The sequence below is a fragment of the Muntiacus reevesi genome, chromosome 3 (genome assembly GCF_963930625.1).
Source record: "Muntiacus reevesi chromosome 3, mMunRee1.1, whole genome shotgun sequence".
Lineage (NCBI taxonomy): Eukaryota > Metazoa > Chordata > Mammalia > Artiodactyla > Cervidae > Muntiacus > Muntiacus reevesi.
This window is the reverse complement of record NC_089251.1, coordinates 142,292,468-142,314,654: the sequence shown is the minus strand read 5'-3', so window position 1 is coordinate 142,314,654 and position 22,187 is coordinate 142,292,468. Positions and strand designations below refer to the sequence as shown.

At 38.9% G+C, this 22,187-nt stretch overlaps 1 protein-coding gene across 2 annotated transcripts in view; it reads left to right on the top strand.

The window, feature by feature from the left end:
• Positions 1-22,187, top strand: part of PARD3B (par-3 family cell polarity regulator beta) — a 1,130,274-nt gene that overhangs the window by 823,715 nt on the left and 284,372 nt on the right. The gene's annotated exons all lie outside the window — the stretch shown is intronic.

Below are 22,187 nucleotides of genomic sequence, written 5' to 3'. Positions count from 1 at the left end.
GCAGGAGACATAGGTCATTCCCTGGCTCAGGAAGATCCCCTGGAGGAGGCATGGCAGCCCACTCCAACATTCTTGCCTAGAGAATCCCATGAACAGAGTAGCCTGATGGGCTACAGTTCATAGAGTGGCAAACAGTTGGACATGACTGAAGCGACTTAGCACAGACTCACCAGTCCCCATGCCAAATACCAAAATCTGCAGATACTCGAGTTCCTTATAGAAAATGGTGCAGTATTTGTACATAACCTATGTGTATTCTCCTTTATACTTTAAATCATCTTTTAGGTGGCTCAGTGTTAAAGAATCTGCCTGCCAACACAGGAGACATGGGTTCGATACCTGGGTCAGGAAAATCTCCTGGAGAAGGAAATGGCAACCCACTCCAGTATTCTTGCCTGGTAAATTCCATGGACAGAGGAACTTGTTGGGCTACAGTCCCAGGGGTCCCGAAAGAGTTGGACACAGCCTACTGATTAAGCAGCAACAGCAAGATTACTTAAAATACCAAAAAACAATGAAAATGCTTTATAAATAATGGTAAGTGAAATGTAAATGCTATGCAAATGGTTACTTGCTTAGAGTATTCAAGTTTTGTTTTTTGATACTTTCTAGAACTTTTTTCCAAATATTTTCCATCCATATGGTTGGATCTGCAAATATGGAACCCATGGATGCAGAGGGTACTCTCTAGCTATGTTCCATTAAGTACAAACCAAATATAGCTCTGCTCAATCTAACCAAGAAATGGTTCTTTTTAGTTAGGATGTTCTATGTTTGTATTTCCCTGTGCTTTTTAGCTGAGGTCTCCTCTCTGCTGTCACAACTCAGACCAAGAAAATTTCAATTATATTTAGGTATCCCATTGTGTGTCCTACTCCTGGAACTGTAGTCCTCCTTTTCTGAGCGTCTTTACAATGTCTATTAGAACTAGGCTTAAATTCATACTTGGCGATTAGATGTTGCTATATCACACAATACACTCCAAACGGAAAAGTCACTTTCTGGAGCCCACAAAGCTAAAAAATAAATTTTTCTATTATTGTGTTAGTTCTGTACATTTAAAATCTTTAACATGAATGTGGTTAAAATAAGAAGTGCTTGTGATAAACAGAATGTGTAGATAAAGTTTACCAATGTAACTTAAATGTTTTTATTGTTCAGTCACTAAGTTGGGTCCCACTGTTTGCGACCCTATGAACTGCAGCACACCAGGCTTCCCTGCCTTTCACTATCTGCTGGAGTTTGCTCAAACTCATGTCCATTGAGTCAGTGATGGTGTCTAACCATCTATCCTCTGCCTCTCTCTTCTCCTCTTGCCTTCAATCTTTCCTAACATCAGGGTCTTTTCCAAAGAGTTGGCCCTTCACATCAGGTGGCCAAAGTATTGGAGCTTCAGCGTCGGCAGCAGTCCTTCCAATGAATATTCAAGGTTGATTTCCTTTAGGATTGACTGGTTTGATCTCCGTGTTGTCCAAGAAACTCTTAAAAGTCTTCTCCAACACCACAGTTCAAAAGCATCAGTTCTTTGGCACTCATCTTTCCTTATGGCCTGACTCTCACATCCGTACACGACTACTGAAAAAACCATAGGGTTGACCATGTATGTGTTCAATCGCTCAGTCTGTCCAACTCTTTGGGACCCCATGGACTGTAGCTCATCAGGCTCCTCTGTCCATGAAATTTTTCAGACATAAATACTGGAGTGGTTTGCCACGTCCTCCCCCAGGGTATCTCCCCAACCCAGGGATCAAACAACGTCTTCTGCATTGCTGGCGGATTCTTTACCACTGAGCCACATGGCTTTGACTAGATGGACCTTTGGCAACAAAATGATATCTCTGCTTATTGATATACTGTCTAGGTTTGTCACAGCTTTTCTTCCAAGGAACAAGCCTCTTTTAATTTTTTGACTGCAATCACTGTCCACAGTGATTTTGGAGCCCAGGAAAATAAAATCTGTCACTGTTTCTACTTTTTCCCCATCTATTTACCCTGAAGTTATGGGACCAGATGCCATGACCTTTGTTTTTTGAATGTTGAGTTTCAAGCCAGCTTTTTCACTCTCCTCTTTCACCTTCATCAAGAGGCTCTTTAGTTCCTCTTTGCTTTCTGCCATTAAAGAGGTATCATCTGCTTATCTGAAGTTGATATTTCTCCCGGCAGTCTTGAATCCAGCTTGTGCTTCATCCAGCTTAGCATTTTGCATGATGTACTCTAGCTTGGCGGGCTACAGTCCATGGGGTTGCAAAGAATTGGACACAGCTGAGGGACTAACATACTCACACACACTGCGTAGAGTTTAAATAAGTAGGTGACAATATTCAGCCTCGATGTACATCTTTACCAGTTATGAACCAGTGCATTTTTCCATGTCCAGTTCTAACTGTTGCTTCTTGACCTGCATACAGTTTTCTCCAGAAACAGGTAAGATGGTCTGGCAGTCCCATCTCTTGAAGAATTTTCCACAGTTTGTTGTTACCCACACAGTCAAAGGCTTTAGCATAGTCAATGAAGTATAAGTAGATGTTTTTTTGGAATTCCCTTGCTTTTTCTGTGATCCAGAGGATGTTGGCAGTTTGATCTCTGGTTCCTCTGCCTTTTCTAAATCCAGCTTGTGCATCTGGAAGTTCTCAGTTCTCATACTGTTGAAGCCTAGCTTGAAGGATTTTGAGCATTACCTTGCTAGCGTATGAAATGAGCGCAGTTGTATGGTAGTTTGAATTTTCTTTGGCATTGCCTTTCTTTGTCATTGGAATGAAAGGTGACCTTTTTCACTCCTGTGGCCACTGCTGAGTTTTCCAAATTTTCTGGCATATAACTTTAATGTTATAGTCAAATAATTTATAAAGCAATACTCATTTTTATTAAAATTTTTAAAAATTGATACTCCCTCAAAAAACAAAGACACAAATTACTGTTCAAGAAAATAGCTAATTTCTTTTTTTGGAAGGGCAGGCAATGAGCAATATAAGTCAAGTTGCAGTGTAATGTATAAGCCTTCCTTTTAAAATCAGTAATGTTTAAAAATGAATTGTCTTGGCTCTGCATAGATCACTTTATCTTTAGCTGTATACCTATTCCCATATTCTGGGATATTGCTCTCAAGGTACTCCTTTTAGCTTTCTAGCTGCTGCTTGTAGCTCCTCATCCTAGCCTCTTATGGAGAGTTAGCATTCCCTAGTCCTCTATGCTCAGCCCTTTCTTCTTACCCTTCTGCTTTTTTCTCTTTCTCTCCTCCCTCTTTCCCTTGCTATGCACCCCTGCCTACCTCTCCTGGCAATTTCAGCTATAGACCAGACTTGTACCCAAGCTCTGGATTCATAGACCCAAAACTTATTAAACATATGCACCTGTAGGTACACGAAACTCAACCTGTACATTGTGAACTTAGCTTTGCTTGTCTGCCCTTACTGAGGCTATCCAGGAGGTCAAGAGAGTGATGCATTCTTTCCTGTCACCCCTCAAATTCAATCCGTTACCAAGTCCCTAAGTATCTAAATTCTTTCTTTTACCCTTCATTGTACTCCCTTAGTTCAGCTTCTCCCCAGATTAAAACAGTGGCTGTCTGAGCAGTCTTAAGTTTCTCTTTCGACCACCCTATACAGTGCTACCCATATGACCTCCCCAAAGATAAATCTGATCCCCTGCCAAAATGCTCAAAGTGGCTGTATACAGTGCCTTGAGTGCTGAAATTTCCAAGATGTCATGCAGTGCCTCACCTTTATTCTGTCCTGCAGCCATAGATAAGTACATGCAAGTGTCAGACTGTACCATGAAAGCATTCAGCCATCAGTATTTTGAGAGTAAAATGCATTACCCAGCCTTGAACCCACTCATTCCAATGGCCACTCTTTATCTATGGCCAATTCTTAGTCTTGCTTAAGTGTAAGGTTCAAGAATCACCACCTTGGGAATCCTTGCTGGCTTCACTCAAGCCTGGCAAGATAATTTTCATATCCCACTATTTTGAATAGTTAGACATCCTGTATTGAAATGAGAAATTTTTTCTGTTCCCACTTTGGAGGTATCTGGCTACTGAGAAGGCTACATGAATGTGGTTAAAATAAGAAGTGCCTATAATAAATATAGGTTTATATTTAATTGCCTATAATAAATACAGAGAAGATTGTTGAATTCCATAGTCCTTTATTATAATTTACCTGTAATTATAAAAGCAAATAAACACAAAAACATACTATTTTAGACTTCATTGCTCATGTATCTAAATGCAAAAATCATGTGGTATTTTATGAAGCTTTAAATCTGAGGGAATAGGATCTGTGAAAACTGCCTAATTTGTTGATTTGCATGTGAAGTGTGTTGTTCCCAGTGGGTGGTGGAAACTGATTTGTCATGTAGCTTACTAGCCCTGAGCAGATAACTGGTGTTAGTTCCCGCTGCTGTAACAAAATAGATTTGGCCTTTATTACATCTCCTATTTGAAAATTGCTATTAAAAACTGTCTGCTGGAGATAGGAGAGTGCTTTGCAAAGATGGATGCATTTTATGTAGCAAAGCAGGAAACAGTGACACCATGTCTTAATGGCACTTTATATTCTGCCAATGTATTTAGCACAACTTCCTCAATTGCATAATCTAAAGTAAACAAAAATCATATTCCATTAGAGACACAGCTCAACAATTGAATTTTTGGGGTGAACTTTTGGCATCCATTGAAAGAATTGGCTCCAACCCCAGAGAGGGGGTTAATCTTTTTAGGGCATCATTGCCTGGAAAGTGGAAGAAAGAGATGACCAAGTCAGGGAAAAGAGTAAAAGCATTATCTCTGAGAGCTAGAATGAGGGAACTATTCAATAGTTACCATTCTATGACCACATCTTATTCAATCATAAGAAAAGAAAAAGGATATTATTTTACAGAGGAAAATTGAAAAAAAAGTACATATAATCCCAGTAGGCTGAGGCTTGGTATAATTAAATAATGTGAACTTTTACCTTTGTATTTTAATAATTCCCTAAGGTCTCAGGCCAAATCTGCACAGAAGAGCATTGAATACCCCAGTGCTGAGAATATTTTCTGTAGCACCTACCTGACTTGTGGAAATGGGCTCTTCATTCTTATACAGTAGTAAATACTTAGTGAGATAACTATCATGTAGCAAGACAGAATAAAAATCAACATTAATCAGACCAGAAAAATGCTTCTGTTGTTAGCTGAAAACCCACAAGCCCTACATGCTCTTTTCAGTGCCTTTTTTCTTCTTTCTACAACATTCTCTGCTTCTGACACCAAATGTTTCCTAATTTAAGATCTTTAACTTTTGATATCTTAGTCTGACCATCAGAACACCCAGCCCTGTCTGTGTGTCTTCACAGAGAGAGTATGAAATGTCTCTTCTAGGATCTCCAAGATATACACAGCTGCTATTTCTTACTTGGGTATCCCAAGATTAAGCTGCAGGAGGGGATTGGTAATGCTTTGATCTCATCCATCTTTCCAAAACCTTGAATATTCAGCCCATAATTTGTACCTATATACTTCATTTCCCCACTTTTGTGAGGATATGAGCATCTTCCGATTTTTATAGCAAATGGAGATAACCCCACTCTTAATACTAAGGTTGTACCATCTCTGGTACAGTATAGAGGCAGTAATAACAACTAAGCCTTATATGTATTATTGGAGGAGGAAATGGCAACTCACCCCAGTATTCTTGCCTGGAAAATCCTATCGACAAAGGAGCCTGGCAGGTTACACAGTCCATGGGGTCACAAAGAGTCAGACATGACTTAGCGACTAAATAAAATGTACTGTCATACTTGCTATATAAGTACTGATACTGTTCTTAGTTCTTTACATGCATTAATTTATTTAATCTTCACAATGACCCTATGAAGCAGGATTTGCTTTATACCCATTTTACAGATTTAGAAACCAAGACATAGACTGTGTGACTTGCCCATTGATACATCAGTTCTAAATGGGCAAAACTGCTAGGATTTGACCCAAGCAATCTGACTCCATAGTCCTTCCTCTTTATACCATTTGACTCCTTGCTACCTGGGCAACTTTGGGCACCTTAAAGGTATTTGATCACTCAGTTTCTTTTCTGAAGTTTTAAAAAGTGACAAAAATAAGCATTATCTCATAGGATTGTCGTTAGAATTAAGTGATACAGCATACCTGAAGTGCTTAACTCAGTGACTGATATATAAGTAATACATATTCATGTTATCTACCCTTATTTCTGTTGAGAAACTCATTGAGAAACAATAGATTCAGTTGTCTAGAGAGATAGAGCTTGTGCTCTTTCCTGAAAGTATTGTATGTAGGGATCAAGTTCACTCATGCCTTCTTCTTCCAGTTAAAGAAAGAGCTATTATAATAAGAAAAGATTATTTTTTATTATAGCAATTATACCACTAAATTAAAAAATTTTTAGTATATAGGATAATCCATGGGATGTTTTAAGTTGTCAAAACCCCCAGTATTTCCAAAGTATGTACTATAAGAAGAGTGGAAGAGAAACCCGTTTTATCGTATTTCAGTGCTCACGCTCTGCTTTTCTCTGCATTGCATTATGAGACTGACGTTGTATCATTACTTCTCATTGTCACCTTAGCCTTGTGAGCTTTAGATGCTGCTAATGTGATGGTAATAACTGTGACAGTTTGCAATTTTCAGTTGTATTAGACCTTGATTCAGTTTTTTTTTAACTACCTTGTATAACCATCACTGACTTTTCTTGCAGATAATAAGCACCTTAATGGTTTTTATAAATGAATACTGGTATGAAATTATCAGAGCAGGAAAATCAATATTAGGAAATTTCCTATATGAACAACAAAAATACAGTAGCATTAAAGGAATCATAAATATCCCAAAATCAAATGAATTCGTTATTTTGGAGCTAGTGTTAGAATATGTATAGTTTAAAACCTGCCAGTTCACTATACTTCTTAAATTTCACTATCCTTTAAAAAATTATAGCCTTCCCTCCTCTTTTTTAAATTAAAAATAACATATCTGAGATCACTGCAGAGCTGGTTTTTCAGAATGCTTTTCTATATTTCACACAAACCATCTCTTTCCCTGTAATTGGAAGTTATATAAAATCAGGTTCTTGAAGGGAATCCATCGACTGTCTCCTGAAAGGTCAGTATATTAATATTTTCATTTGTTTCTTTTGGCTAAATGGGCCCTGGAGATTCATCGGCTACTAGGAATATAAAGTAGCACAGCAGACCATGAAATGGTACATATATCTTTTCTCAAACTTTTCCCTCTATGCATTTCCACTATCAATCACAATCCTACAGTTTCACCTCCTCTAGGATATTCCATCTTCCCTAAATAATCCTGATTGGCGCAGCTCCTGTACTTCTCATTCCCCTTCCCCTTCTCTGGCTTACCATTCATTCACTTGATGAATATTTGTTGAGCAGCAGGTCTGCACAGGCACTGTGTTCAGTAATAAATGAAATGCAGTCCTACCCTCAGAGAACTTACAGTATAGTAGCTTGTCACTACCTTATTTTTGCTACTATTCATCTGTCTTATAGGGAAAAGACTACACAATTATTTTTGCTTTCTGTGTACTTTTCACCTAGCAAGTGCTCAAGGCGTATTAAGTTAAAGGATTGAAGTTACTCTCCATTCATGGGAGAAGAATAATACCTGGGCTTTATCCCACTCATAAGCCAGAATTAGCACAGATAGGGTATGTCTACGACTATTATCCTATCCCACTGGGCTAGTTGCTTAGCTCAGACAGTGGATGACTTTGAAGTAAGTTATTACATCACACATCAGGAAGAGTTAAGTGTTAATTTCTAAACTACAGTTATAGTTTTTTCCCTGAAACAGATGTTTGATCCTGGGGTATCAATGGACAAACCTAGACGAAAGCAAGTGACTTCTCTCAAATGATGTTTGATTATTTCTTCCTCTGTCCTCCCCTACTGAGAAGAAATAGGGAAGAAAGAGGTGAGAAGGGATGAACATGCGGTCTGTCCTTGAATTAGAAATGATTAATAATGAACTCATGAATATGGTTTACATTTTCAAAACAAAACAAAAAGATTTCCTTTAGTAAAGGACTTTTATGAAACCACACACTGCCCCAGTGAAGAGAAAAAATAAGAGGGATTGAGTCCACTGGGTAGGTGAGAGCAAAGTGGAAACATAAACAATCCAATACAGTTATCACTAACCACGTATGGCTTTTGAGCTTAAAATGTGACAGGTCTGAATTGAGGTGTGGTGAAAGTATAAAACAGACACCTGATTTCAAAAACTTAGTATTAAAAAAAGAGTAAACCACCTTAAAAATTTTATATTGATTATATGTTGGAATTATAGTATTTTATACATGTTGGTTTAACTAAAATGTATTAGTAATCTCAGCCATTTCTTTTACTTTTTAAAATGTGGCTCATAGAAAATTTTAAATTACATATGCAACACACATGATAGTTCTGTTGGACAGCAGTGTTCTAAACCACAAATTTTCAAACTGGGTTCCTGATGACCCTGGCCTTCTTCCTAGTGTGATAGCCAGAGACCAAGGAGAAAGTTCATAATCACTTCCATTAGAGAAACTCCTTATTTGTTTGTCAACAGGTTTCTGACTATGAACATCTTTGAAAGAATCTGCAATCAAAATGTTTGCCAGCTCTAGTCTTGGAATATTTCCCATCTACCCTACAGATGCAGAATGAGAAAGACAAGCTCAAATACCTTTCTCCATCTCCTATCACTGCACCACATGCATTAACATGAAGGGGCTACTAGATCTTTCTATGATTCTTTGTTATTTGGGGAGTTCCTCAAAGGTTTATTTGTTAGTGAAATTTTACCCCCTTTCTGTAAGTTACAGAAATTTATTTGCAATGGAATGTCTTTTAAGTGTTCCTGATTGATAGCATGGAAGGCCAAGTTACAGATGGTCTTTATTAGGAATTCTTTTTCTTCTGGAAAATGTAGGCCCCTTCCCCCTACCCCCTTAGCAAAAGTGATCAGAGGATGATTGAGTGGTCTCTTGTGGAAATATGTATTTACCTATGTAAAGATCAGTTTCAACTCAGCACATTCTTCTGTAACCAGTGAACTAACCTGTAACCTCTAAGAGGTGTTGACATCTCTTTAGCTCATAACTGTGTGTGTGTGTGTACACATGTATTTTTTAAACTATGAATACAGTTGTTAATGTAGTGAAGAGTTTTATAAGAAACTCTGTACATTTCATTTTCTTAAGGATAAGTAATAATCCTGACAATTTTAATTACCCCCTTTTGCAAATAAAGTTAACACATGGTCACATACCTGATTGTACACTGTGAATTAAAACTGAGACTGGTAGAAACAAATAGAGGAAAGAAAAGAACAAGTAGCAATATTATTTAGAAACAAACACACACACCACACAAAAAAAATATTGGTTTCCCTGGCTCTCATTGGGCTTCCCTTGTGGCTCAGCTGGTAAAGAATATGACTGCAATGCGGGAGACCTGGGTTTGATCCCTGGGTTGGGAAGATCCCCGGGTTGGGAAGATCCCCTGGAGAAGGGAAAGGGTACCCACTTCAGTATTCTGGCCTGGAGAATTCCATGGACTGTATAGTCTATGGGGTCTCAAAGAGTCGGACACGACTGAGTGACTTTCATTTTCACTTTTCACTTTGACACTCATTATAACCAAAAATAGCCATGGAACCTCGAGGGGTATTTCTATGTGTTTGTGGTCAGAGAATTGATACAGGAACCCAAGATAAAGAACAGACAATATCCTAGTTAGAATATACAGTCTCTGCTTTTGGAAGTTTATGGATTTTCTTCCTCTGTGTGTGACCTTTCCAGTTGGTCCTCAAGAAAGCCCGTTGATTTTGCTCTGACGAGTTTTACACGTTTTATTGAAAGGAGGCATTCTGATGTGAGAAAGTTTGCTTATCATTAGCTGAATTCATGTTCACGCAAAATGTTAATCCATAGATCACACCAGAGGGAAGGACGGAGCATAAATGAGAACTGTAAATCAAGTAATGTTTTCCTCATGTATCTTTTTTACCTCAGGCAGATGTGCATACTTGGTGGTATAGCATGATTGACACGTTCCTTCCACAAATGTGGGTTTTATACATTTCCCCATGATCAAAAAGGAAAGAATTCTATCTTGAAATTACAGATGAACCATTTCTTTTCCATCCTTTCAAAGCAAGAATATCAAAAACAAGCCCAAACTTTATGCACTGCCTGCTTGCCTGCCTGCCTTCATTCCTTCCTTTCCAAAGTGCCGATTGCGCCAGATGTCATGGGAACTATAAATATAAATGAGACCCTCTGGTGGGACTTACCTTCTGTGTAGTAATCTGAATGCAAGCATCACTAGCCATGCCACAAAATAAGTCAATGCCACATAGTCATGCATGCCCCACCTTCAGGGCGTGGTAGGAAGCTGCAGAAACAGACCACAGATGCCTCCCATGTCCACTGGCTCTTGTTTATCTTCGGAGATTACCATCATGCTCTCAAAGGCCTCTAGTCTCAGACACCAATCATGCTAGGTGTAGAACTGTCACACACGTGAATAGTGCCTTTCCTGTGGGTATGTGTTCAGCATATAACTTGCCTCTCAGTATCATGCCTTGTGAACCATGGATTCCTCTGTGTTCCACTGAAGAGCAGTGAGATGTCAGGGGAAGAATCTTGGCCCCAAGAAGCAGAAGATATAGGTTCTAAATGTGTCTGTTCTACCAACAAATGGGGCCGTCTTGTCAGATAAAAAGTCTCAGATTTAGAGGTATCAGATTTGTAACTAGTTTATATTGGATTATCATTATGCTTCTTCCAAACTCTAAATATCTAGGGTTCTATGAAAGATGGTAAACAGAGGTTTCACTGTCAGAATATATAGCAAAGTGGTGACCTCTGAAGCTGACTCCACCTTTAAGACTGAGCTCAGAGCCCTTCTCTTTGGTTAAGAATATTTCTTTAAGAACCAGCATAAGTAATTAGTAGACAGTTTCACATGAGTTAGAATATATGTTAAGTCTGAAACATGACCATCTTATCATGTGCCCGTGTGTTCACTTTCAAATCAGTTTCATCAGTTCTCCAAAGAAACAGCCAGTAGGACACGGACACACACACACACACACACACACACACACACACACACACGTCTACGTGAGGAGACTATTATAGGAATTGGCTCACACAGTTACGGAGGCTAAGAAGTCCCACAGTCTGCTGTCTGCAAGCTGGAGAGTCAGGAAAACCTTGATATAATTCATTCTGAGTTTAACGGCCTGAGAATCAAGGAAGCAGATGGTGTAAGTCCCAGTTTTGGACCAAAGACCCGAAAACCAGGAGAAAATGGGCATCCTAGCTCAAGCAGAAAACCAAACTCTCCCTTCCTCTTTTTCTTCTATTCAGACCCTCAGTAGATTAGATGATGCCTACCACATTGGTGAATGTAATCTCTACTGAGGCTCCCAACTAAGGAGCACCCAGGAATGTTTTACCAACCATCTGGGCATCCCTTAGCCTAAGATGACATTTAAAATTAGCCACCACCATCTGCAAGTCAATGTACAGTTATTTCTTAGGTTTTTTTACTTAACTATAGAAAACCTGTGCTCAAAATGAGCAGCTCCATTTCCGATTCTTACCCTGGACCTACACTATCTCCTCTTATTTCCCAAAAAGGCAACATTTATACTCTGTGGCTGGAATTCCTTCCTCTCTGCCTCTCCACATTTCTTCTCTATGCCCGCTGTAAACTTTCACTTAAACTAATATCCTGTTGCACTATTGCTCCTTCAGCGGTCATACAAGACAGCTGTCTAGTTGCTGACTTCCACACCCTGATGAATTTGGGAAGCATTCATTCATTCATCCCCTCGTTCACTCAACATTTGCCTACTGCCTGTTATTTCCTAGGGATATTATTTCCTGGGAAATGTTAATTAATAGCCCAGTCTTTGTTGTTGAGGAACTTATTTTCTATTTGAAAAGGTGAATTATAAGTAATTATGCGACAGGGCACAGTAACCGTTAAGAAGAGAAGAACACGTGTCTGAAAGCCTCAAATCCATAGTTGAAGGAAGAATGGCCACTCACCAGACCCAAGATGCATATTTAGGCCTAGATGCAGAATTAAGGCCCAATTCAGCTTGCTCTTTCTCCATTTTTTCAGCATCTTAAGAAATGATTTTAGGGTTGGCTCTTTCTTTAGTGGAACATTTTTGTTAAATGATCTGCTATAAAAAAAAATTTTTAATGTAACCTAACCTTTTATAATTTAACCTAATCCTTGTCATTAAAAGAAAAATATCATATTAGCTTCTTTATGATTCTTTCAGTCTCTGCTCAGGCAGTGGTGTCCTAATTAGATAACTTAGATTTCCAAGTTTAAAAGAAATCCAACCAGATACATGATTCACAGTGCAAACACTAGCGACACCTTTCAACAGCAGAGCTTGGTGAAAACATCTCTGTATGACACTGTCGACGTGACATGAAGCTCATTTAAGCTAATAAGCAGTAATCATTTGCTGACTCGGAATATGATTCCCAATTTTGGCCTACTTGCATCCTTTGTCTGCTTCTATGTATTTTAAGTTCCTAAGTGAGTGCTCTTAGATGAATTGAAACATATTTTCTAGATATTATCTCAATTCCCATATGATCTTTACATCTGTTAGAAAGCATGTTCATTTGGAAAAATGTTTTGGCATCGGTTAATGTTTTTGTTGATTATAAAGCATTTATTAGGTGAAGTTTTGTTCAAGTTGAAATGACAAAGTTGATCTACTCTATCCCTGTTGACTTTCAGTTGTAGAAATGAGAGGTTTGCTAGATGGGAGTACTAATACTATTTAAGATTTTTTTTTTTATTTATATGATAAACTATTTTATTCATTCTCTCTCAATTTTATAGTGTGACCACTTCAAAATGCCCTATTATTACTTTCAAATTAAAAGTAATGATCTTTTGTGTTGCTATTCGTGATATATATGAATAAGTTTCTTTTTGTAAATGAGGTAAATGGCTCATGACTTCTAGTTCATTTATTTTTGACATAATTGTCAAATTAGTGTTCTACTTTTTTTTCAAATAACAAAGGCTCTGTGAAGGAGCTTTGGCATATTATATATGATGGAGAAAGATTGTCTGTTTCCCTTTTACACATTAATGCATATACCCAGAGTCATAAAGAAGACTCTGTCATAGAGATATCATGGTTGTAGATCAAAACTTTCCTCCCAATGTGTAGTTGTAGATGTTTTAACTCATTTATTTCTTCTTATCTCCACATTCTCATCTGTTTCATTCTTTTATATTATTTTCATTTTCAGTTAAATTGTTAAACTCCAGTTACATGCAGAATATTATCATGGAAAAGTATAAGTTTAACTTATATCACATCTAGTTCTGGCAATAGCAGTGATATATAACAGTACTTTCTCAGTGCTTTTCATCTTATTATTGAACTAGCTTTTATTTTTACTTATTAAACAATGTACTCCAGTGAAATAAGTCATTTCACTATTTGTGTATCACTATTATCATGTGTATCACTATTACCAAATCAGTTCATGCTAATTATTTCTGCTCAATTCACAAGAATTCTGAAAGGGTGTATAATAATCTAATGTTTGGCCCATGAAATACGTCTCTAAAAATGACATGACCGCAAGCAAGCATTTCCAAGTGGGAATAAAATTCTACAGACTTAACTTTTAAGTAATTGATCTTTGTTGAATTGTAGTGAGTTTCCAGATAACTCTAATTCCCAGGGTATGTGGAGTGAAGCTTTACAGCTGAGCCAGTGTTAAAGATCTCACTTCTTTATTTTATGTATTACGCAAGGAAGAAGACTAAAACATATTGAACAGGTGTTCCTGGGAAAATAAGTCTGGAAAGAATCCAGAGATTTGAGGATGGGAAGGATAAAATTTAACAAATGTTCTGGCAAAATGTATATACTACCCTAAACAGTTATATATTTCTAATAGCTTCTAACAAATTGTAAAATTTATCAAATTAATTTGAAGTTTATTGAACACCTTTTTATTTCAAGCTGATGTGCTGAAATAACCAAAACTGAAGTATTTCTTAGTTCAAAAATTTATGCTTACATAGGAGAAGAAGCAAAACGCAAAGAGAGGAGAAAAGGAAAGATATACCCATTTGAATGCAGAATTCCAAAGAATAGCAAGGAGAGGTAAGAAAGCCTTCCTCAGTTATGAATGCAAAGAAATAGAGGAAAACAATAGAATGGGAAAGACTAGAGATCTCTTCAAGAAAATTAGAGATAGCACGGGAACATTTCTTGCAAAGATGGGCTCAAAAAAGGACAGAAATGGTATGGACTGAACAGAAGCAGAAGATATTAAGAGGTGGCAAGAATACACAGAACTGCACAAAAAAGATCTTCATGACCAGATAATTGATTGCTCACCTAGAGCCAGACATCCTGGAATGTGAAGTCAGGTGGGCCTTAGGAAGCATCACTATGAACAAAGCTAGTGGAGGTGATGGAATTCCGGTTGAGCTATTTCACATCCTAAAAGATGATGCTGTGAAAGTGCTGCATTCAATATGCCAGCAACTTTGGAAATGCAGCAGTGGCCACAGGACTGGAAAAGGTCAATTTTTCATTCCAGTCCCAAAGAAAGGCAATGCCAAAGAATGCTCAAACTACCACACAATTGCACTCTTCTCACATGCTAGCAAAGTAATGCTCAAAATTATCCAAGCCAGCCTTCAATAGTACATGAACCATAAACTTCCAGATGTTCAAGCTGGATTTAGAAAAGGCAGAGGAACCAGAGATCAAATTGCAAATATCCATTGGATTATTGAAAAAACAAAAGAGTTCCAGATGAATATCTACTTCTGCTTTATTGACTATGCCAAAGCCTTTGACTGTGTGGATCACAACAAACTGTGGAAAATTCTTGAAGAGATGGGAATACCAGATCACCTGACCTGCCTCTTGAGAAATCTGTATGCAAGTCAGGAAGCAACAGTTAGAACTGAACATGGAACAACAGACTGGTTTCAAATTGAGGAAGGAGTACATCAAGGCTATATATTTTCACCCTGCTTATTTAAATTATATGCAGACTACATTATGTGAAATGCCAGGCTGGATGAAGCACAAGCTGGAATCAAGATTGCTGGGAGAAATATCAATAACCTCAGATATGCAGATGACGCCACCCTTATGGCAGAAAGTGAAGAAAAACTAAAGAGCCTCTTGATGAAAGTGAAAGAAGAGAGTGAAAAAGTTGGCTTAAAACTCAACCTTCAGAAAACTAAGATCATGGCATCTGGTCCTATCACTTCATGGCAAATAGATGACGAAGCAGTGGAAACAGTGACAGACTTTATTTTATTGGTCTCCAAAATCACTGCAGATGGTGACTGCAGCCATGAATTTAAAAGACACTTGCTCCTTGGAGGAAAAGTTATGACCAACCTAGACAGCATATTAAAAAGCAGAGACATTACTTTACCAACAAAGGTCTGTCTAGTCAAAGCTGTGGTTTTTCCAGTATGGATGTGAGAGTTGGACTATAAAGAAATCTGAGTGCTGAGGAACTGATGCTTTTGAACTATAGTGTTGGAAAAGACTCTGAGAGTTCCTTGGACAGCAAGGAGATCCAACCAGTCCATCCTAAAGGAAATCAGTCCTGAATATTCATTGGTAGGACTGATGCTGAAGCTGAAACTCCAGTACTTTAGCCAACTGATGTGAAGAACTGACTCACTTGAAAAGACCCTGATGCTGGGAAGGGTTGAAGGAGAGAGGAGAGGGGGATGACAGAGGATGAGGTGGGTGGATGACATCACCAACTCAATGGACATGAATTTGAATAGATTCTGGGAGTTGGTGATGGACAAAGAGGCCTGGTATGCTGCAGTCCATGGGGTCGCAAAGAGTTGAACATGACTGAGCGACAAAACTGAACTGAACTGAGGACATTCTTCACTTAGCATGTCAGTTCATGATCTAAGAGGTATCTTAAGGCAAGTATTAATCCATTTTGCCGTTAGAGAAAAGATAAAGTCACCAGTCATAGAACTATGAGGGATATATTATGTGCAGAATTTTCAAATCAGGTTTCAAAAATACACAACCATGAATAAATTCTAAAAAGGAGCATTTTAGTAGGATCAAATAATCTCACAAAATTGCAACTCATATATAGGTGTCAGTGGTTTGGCCTTATATCGTTTAGTTTTCTGCTACTGAAAGTGTGTTCTGTGGACCAGAAGCTAAGAGCATCATCAGAGAAGTTGTTAGAAATGATCTCAGGAGCCATCTCAGGCTTATTGAATTAGAATTGCAGTTGTAATCAGTTCTCCAAGTAATCCATGTGCAATTTAAAGTTTGAGAGGTGTTGGTTTGGTAAAATGTAAGGTTAATTCTTGCCAATGGGGTGGTATGTCTGCCAAGAAAAATTAAATGAGCATAGACCACATTAATAAACAGATGATATCCAGAGAGAGAAAATGATCAGACTTCTTGTCTTGATCACTTGGTTCAGTTTGGGGCACTATCCTTTATACTGAAGCATGTAAGTTCCAGGACACTGACCAGGATGGCGAAGCAGCTCAAACCAATTTCAAGGATATATAAGGAATAATGGAAGAAACTGGAAGAACTGAGCTGGAGAAGAGACATCAGGGGAGATAGAACAGCCCTTGGAAGGGGGATGGACAGGCGGCAGGAATAAGGCAGATAATAGAGTGAATGGGCAATGTATCTTTGTCAAATACAAAATCAAGCTTTGAAACAACCACCTGTGTCCTGCCATGGGTCTTTTTTCTGTAAGGAGAGAGATACGTTATTGGAGGTTTTCAAGCAGAGACTAAAAAACCACTGACTGTAGTAAGTCCCCCTGCCAAATGCTCTCCAAGCATCTACTTCACCCTTCTACTTGTCACATTACTTCTGCAATTTTAAAATAATCTTCATAGGTATTCTGTTTGTTCCACCCGGGAAAACAGGCTCTCCTGTCCATAGCCTCGAACACAGTGTCTGACAGAAAGTGTTCTTCTGTGATAAAGGGAGGAAGGAATACGTGGCAGGGACTGACAAATGTATTCATTAGTATAGCCAATTAATATTTACTGATTGCCTTTGATAGGTCAGCATTCGGAAGACTTACGTGAACAAAACAGATTTATATTCTGGCTCTGAAACTCCATTTCCCAGGACTTCCCTGGTGGTCCAGTGGTTAAGATTCTGCACCCTCAAGGCAGGGTCATGGGTTCAATTCCTGGTCAGGGAACTAGGATCCCACATGCCACACAGCAAGGTCATACATAAACAAGTTAATTAATTCATTTCCCCATGAAATTGTCACCCCAAGAATATATAGGCAGTTCATACAGAAAGAAGGAAGAACACGAATCAGGTGTCTTTGTCTTGGAAGAAGTTAACACCTTAAGGATATCTCAAAGACAAACCAGACCGCTGTGAAGTGTTTCAAAGTTGAGATAAAATAGAGATCTCACTTGATTATTTTGAAATTACCTTGGAATATGAAGTTAAAACTCCTCAGGTGCTATGAGACTGGTGAAAAGCTTGGACAAGTTAGTATAACGTTGGTGATCAGAAGACTCTGAATGGGAACAGTATGTCTGTATTACCAGAGTACTTCAGAGAACATGCTCTGTTTCATGAGCAGGGTCTTATTTTGTGATTTGTCTTGATTATAGCAAGGCACTACAACTAATACATTAATATTTGCTACTAGAACTATTTTTGACCTAAACATTTTACCTGAAACACATTCTTTTACATGAATTACTCTAAATTCTTTGAGCCTTATTCCATCCAGGTGCCAACATTTTTTCCTTATCACCATGCATCTTTGATTTTATAATATAAGTCAGTAGGAAAACAGGATTCATTTAACAGAAAATTGCTTTTCACAATCTTTTCTGGAATCTCTTTTGTCTGTTACCCAGGCGATATCTGAATTATTACTTTGTCCTCAAAAGCTTTTACCAATTTGGCAACACAGAATGACTAAATCTCTCTCTCTCTTTTTTAAATCTAGCTTTTCATTAGGAGAGAAACTCCCCCAATTCATTTCTGTCTGCCTTTGCCTCAGTGCCTAATCTTGGGTGTCTCTAGTCTATTTATAATAAATATCCTCATTATGACTGAGGTCATTTCAGTTCTCCATAGCACTTCTAATGAAAGTGGTGCCAAATGACCAAATGGATAAAACTCCCCTTTTCTCTACTCCCGCCACCCCAAGAAAGCGTTCCCATCAAATATCTCCTAATTGCCCTCCATGAATCAGCTTCAGGCATAGCCTTATCTCTGGCTCCTTCTCCGCTCTTCGCTGATAGCCAATAACATGCACTCAGCGCATGAAGGGGATAACGATGGTGTGACTCCCAGAAAGCCAGCCTTCGAGTGGAGTTAGAGAGCTGTTTAGATTCTTCCCTTTCATGGCTCTGACGTGATTTATTTTAACCAATTTGCCTCCAGACATGGTTGGCTATCATTGCTTCAAACACTTTAACTTTGGATCCTACAGGGATGCTTGGACTCCTCCCATCATTTCTTCTGCCTTACACGTAGGCCCCTTGTCAGGACATCTTGTATTAATCAGCCTTCGGTGGTAACTGCAGGCAAGTTAAGCACTTTCTCTGACCGTCTGTAAAATTAAGAAGTAACTACAAAGGCTCTGACACGTTCCTTATGAAAGCGCAGTCCGGCCACCCTGACCTGGCTCACAGCTGTGGCAAACAGCACTTTTGCCTCAGCCTCCTGACGTCTGTTTTCTTTCCTATCTGTCTGTCCCTGCTCTCCTGACAGACCCCGTATCTCCTCACTCTCTCCCTAAGCAGCCCCCCTCCACCCTCACCCCTGGACCTGACCCCACTCCTCACACCTGCTTGGGCCCCATCTAACACAGGATGTTTAATATGCTATATGCATGGAAGAGAAAGGAAATTGAAGGTGCCAGCCATGAGCTCGCTTCTCTGCTCTTTTAAACGGGGGAGAATAGCACCAAGAGCAAGGAGGCTCTTTTCTTTGTGGCAGCAGAAGCGTGGAAGGGGTTAGGGAAAGAACACTTAAGAAATTAGAGCTTCCAGCAGATACACAATATTTGATCTTCTAATGGTGTTGCCACTGGGCCTGATAGATTTTTTTAACATGGGAGATGGTGAGAAATCAGAGCTTTGGAAGTGGGAAATGTGTTCACTGGTTTTTGTTTTCTGTTGTAACACAGAGGAGCCCACAGAGACCTAAGGCTGTGGAACTGTCAGAAGAAATAGAAATAGGGGCATGTTGATACAGAGTAAATGAGACTCACAGACATATTCACCGAGGACCCACTAGTGACGCCCTGAAGAGAGGAGGGGGGCAGACAGGCATGACCCTAGACGGAGAATGACAGTGGATCAGTGAAATGATTTCTAGGCAGCCTTCTAGTCCCGCACAGGCTATGAACAACACACAGGCTGTCAACTCACGATGTCTCCTCCTCCGCGTGACTGTCAACAGAGAACTCACCTGTTGCACGTGGTCCTCAATTTTGTATGTCTGACTTCAGGCTTTCTCCGTGGGTATTTCTGAGAAACGCTGAATATAGTCTTCAGTAGCTCAGCTGACAAATGAGCATGTCGGTAACTCACTCAGGGGCATGTCCTGGGAGCCACCAGTTCCCTTTCTGCAGTGTTACCATCCTTGTCTTTTCCAGTAGTGTTTGGGTATTTATGTGAAATTTTTAGGACATTTTGCACTCATTTAAGTTACTTGAACTATATGTAAAATTCTGTGGGTGTGATGGGGGGGAGGAGAATGCCAAAGAGCAAAAATAAAATATTCTAAACTCTGGAAATATATTGCAAAGTTTGTCATCCAAAAGTTGGATAACTGGAAATTTAATCAGTTGAGTCTTTCTTCCCTTTTATAGTACATAATTGTTTGACTGTCATATTCAAAAGGAAAATGTTTAAGTATATTCTTCAAAAACTTCGTTCTTAAAGGTGTACTACCAATGAGGGCCAGCATCAGCTTAGAGTTGAAAACAAATGGTTTCATTGAATGTTTCCTTATGAAGTAAGACATACACCCAACTGCCTGAGAAAGTGTCTCCACATTCTCAGGAGCCTGGAGAATTTGAACTAGAAAGTATTTGGGTTCAAAGACAATGAGCAAAAAAAAAAAATCGTGGAGTGGGACTGAAACAAAGAAATCATACAGTCTAAGATCTAACATTCAAAAAACTAAGATAATGGCATCCAGTCCCATCACTTCATGGCAAATAGATGAGTAAAAAATGGAAACAGTGACAGATTTTATTTTCTTGGGCTCCAAAAATCACTGTAGACCGTGATTGCAGCCATGAAATTAAAAAATGCTTGCTCCTTGGAGGAAAATCTATGACCAATCTAGACAGCATATTAAAAAGCAGAGACATTACTTGGCCAACAAAGGTTCGCTAGTCAACACTTGGACCATGAAGAAATCTGAGTGCCGAAGAACTGATGCTTTTCAACTGTTGTGTTGGAGAAGACTCTTGAGAGTCCCTTGGACTGCAAGGAGATCAAACCAGTCTATCCTAAAGGAACTCAGTCCTGAATATTCATTGGAAGGATTGATGCTGAAGCTGAAGCTCCAATACTTTGGCCATCTGATAGAAAGAGCTGACTCAATTGAGAAGACTCTGATGTTGGGAAAGATTGAAGGTAGGAGGAGAAGGGGACGACAGAGGATCAGGTGGCTGGATGGCATCACCAACTCAATGGACATGAGTTAGGACAGTAAGCTCCAAGAGTTAGTGATGGACAGGGAAGCCTGGCATGCTGCAGTGCATGGGGTCACAAAGAGTCGGATACGACTGAACAACTGAACTGAAAGATCTGTAGCTCCAGTGTGTTCATTCTAGAGCATTCTTCTGGAGAAATCAAAGAGTCATAGAGAAAAGAGCTACAGATGCTATTAGTGGAAATTGATCTAACAACAAACCTAACTTGACACCCAGTTAGGCCAATAGATCACCAAGATCCATGTGCATCATAGAAAGTCTGCTTGGCCTCTTAGTGATACATTAACATACTAAAGAACAACCACAGATCACCAGATATTTGAGGAAGGCTCTCACAGGAAAGACACTGACATGAAAAACATGTTCAGTCACTCAGTAGTGTCCAACTCTTTGTGGCCCTATGGACTGCAGCCCACCAGGCTCCTCTGTCCATGGGATTTTCCAGGCAGGAATACTGGAGCAGGTTACCACTTTCCACTCCAGGGGATCTTCCTGACCCAAACATCGAACCCATGTCTCTTGTACCTCTGGCACTGGCAGGCAGATTCTTTATCACTGTGCCACCTGGGAAGCCAAAATGAAAAATAGATGCATGAATTAAAAGGAAAAAGAAACAGTGTGTAAGATCAAAGACATCATCAAGTAGTTATAATGTTATCAGAAAGAAAGGAAATTTTGTCTTTGAGGCAAAACCAGATGTACTAATAGAAGAATAGTGATAAATTGTTAAGAAAATTTACTAGGATTGGAAAATAAAGCTGAGGAATTTTGCTAGAAACTAGAACAGAATGTCAGAACATGGACAGTAATAGGGTGAAGGTTATTAGAAGATGATGCCAAGATGCTCAACCTGTAATAAATTAGGATTTTCAAAAAAAGAGAAAAAAAGAGTAAAAGAGAATGTGTAGCACAGTAAAGCCATATCCTCATATAATTTCAGGACATGAAGAATAGAAAAAAGATTCCTAACATTTCTAAAGAAGGAAAAATAAAGAAACAGATATCCTAAGAAAGATCGGGAATTAAAATAGTGTTGGATTTCACAACAACAATATTGGAAATAAGAGGGCAACAGTGAAATGCCTTCAAAGTTCTGTGAAAAATTTATTTTCAGTATAGAATGCTTATTTGGCCAAATATCAATCAAATGTAAGGGTAAAAGCATTATCAGGCAAAGAATCAAGCAGTTTTTCTCTCGTGCATTCACTCTCAGGAGGAGGATGTGCTTCCCCAGATTGTTGTCGTTCAATTGCTAAGTCATGTCCGACTCTGAGACCCCATGAACTGCAGTATACCAGGCTTCCCTGTCCTCCACTATCTCCTAGAGTTTGTATAAACTCATGTCCATTGAGTTGGTGATGCCATCCAACCGTCTCATTCTCTGTCACCCCCTTTTCCTTTGAAAATAAATAATTCT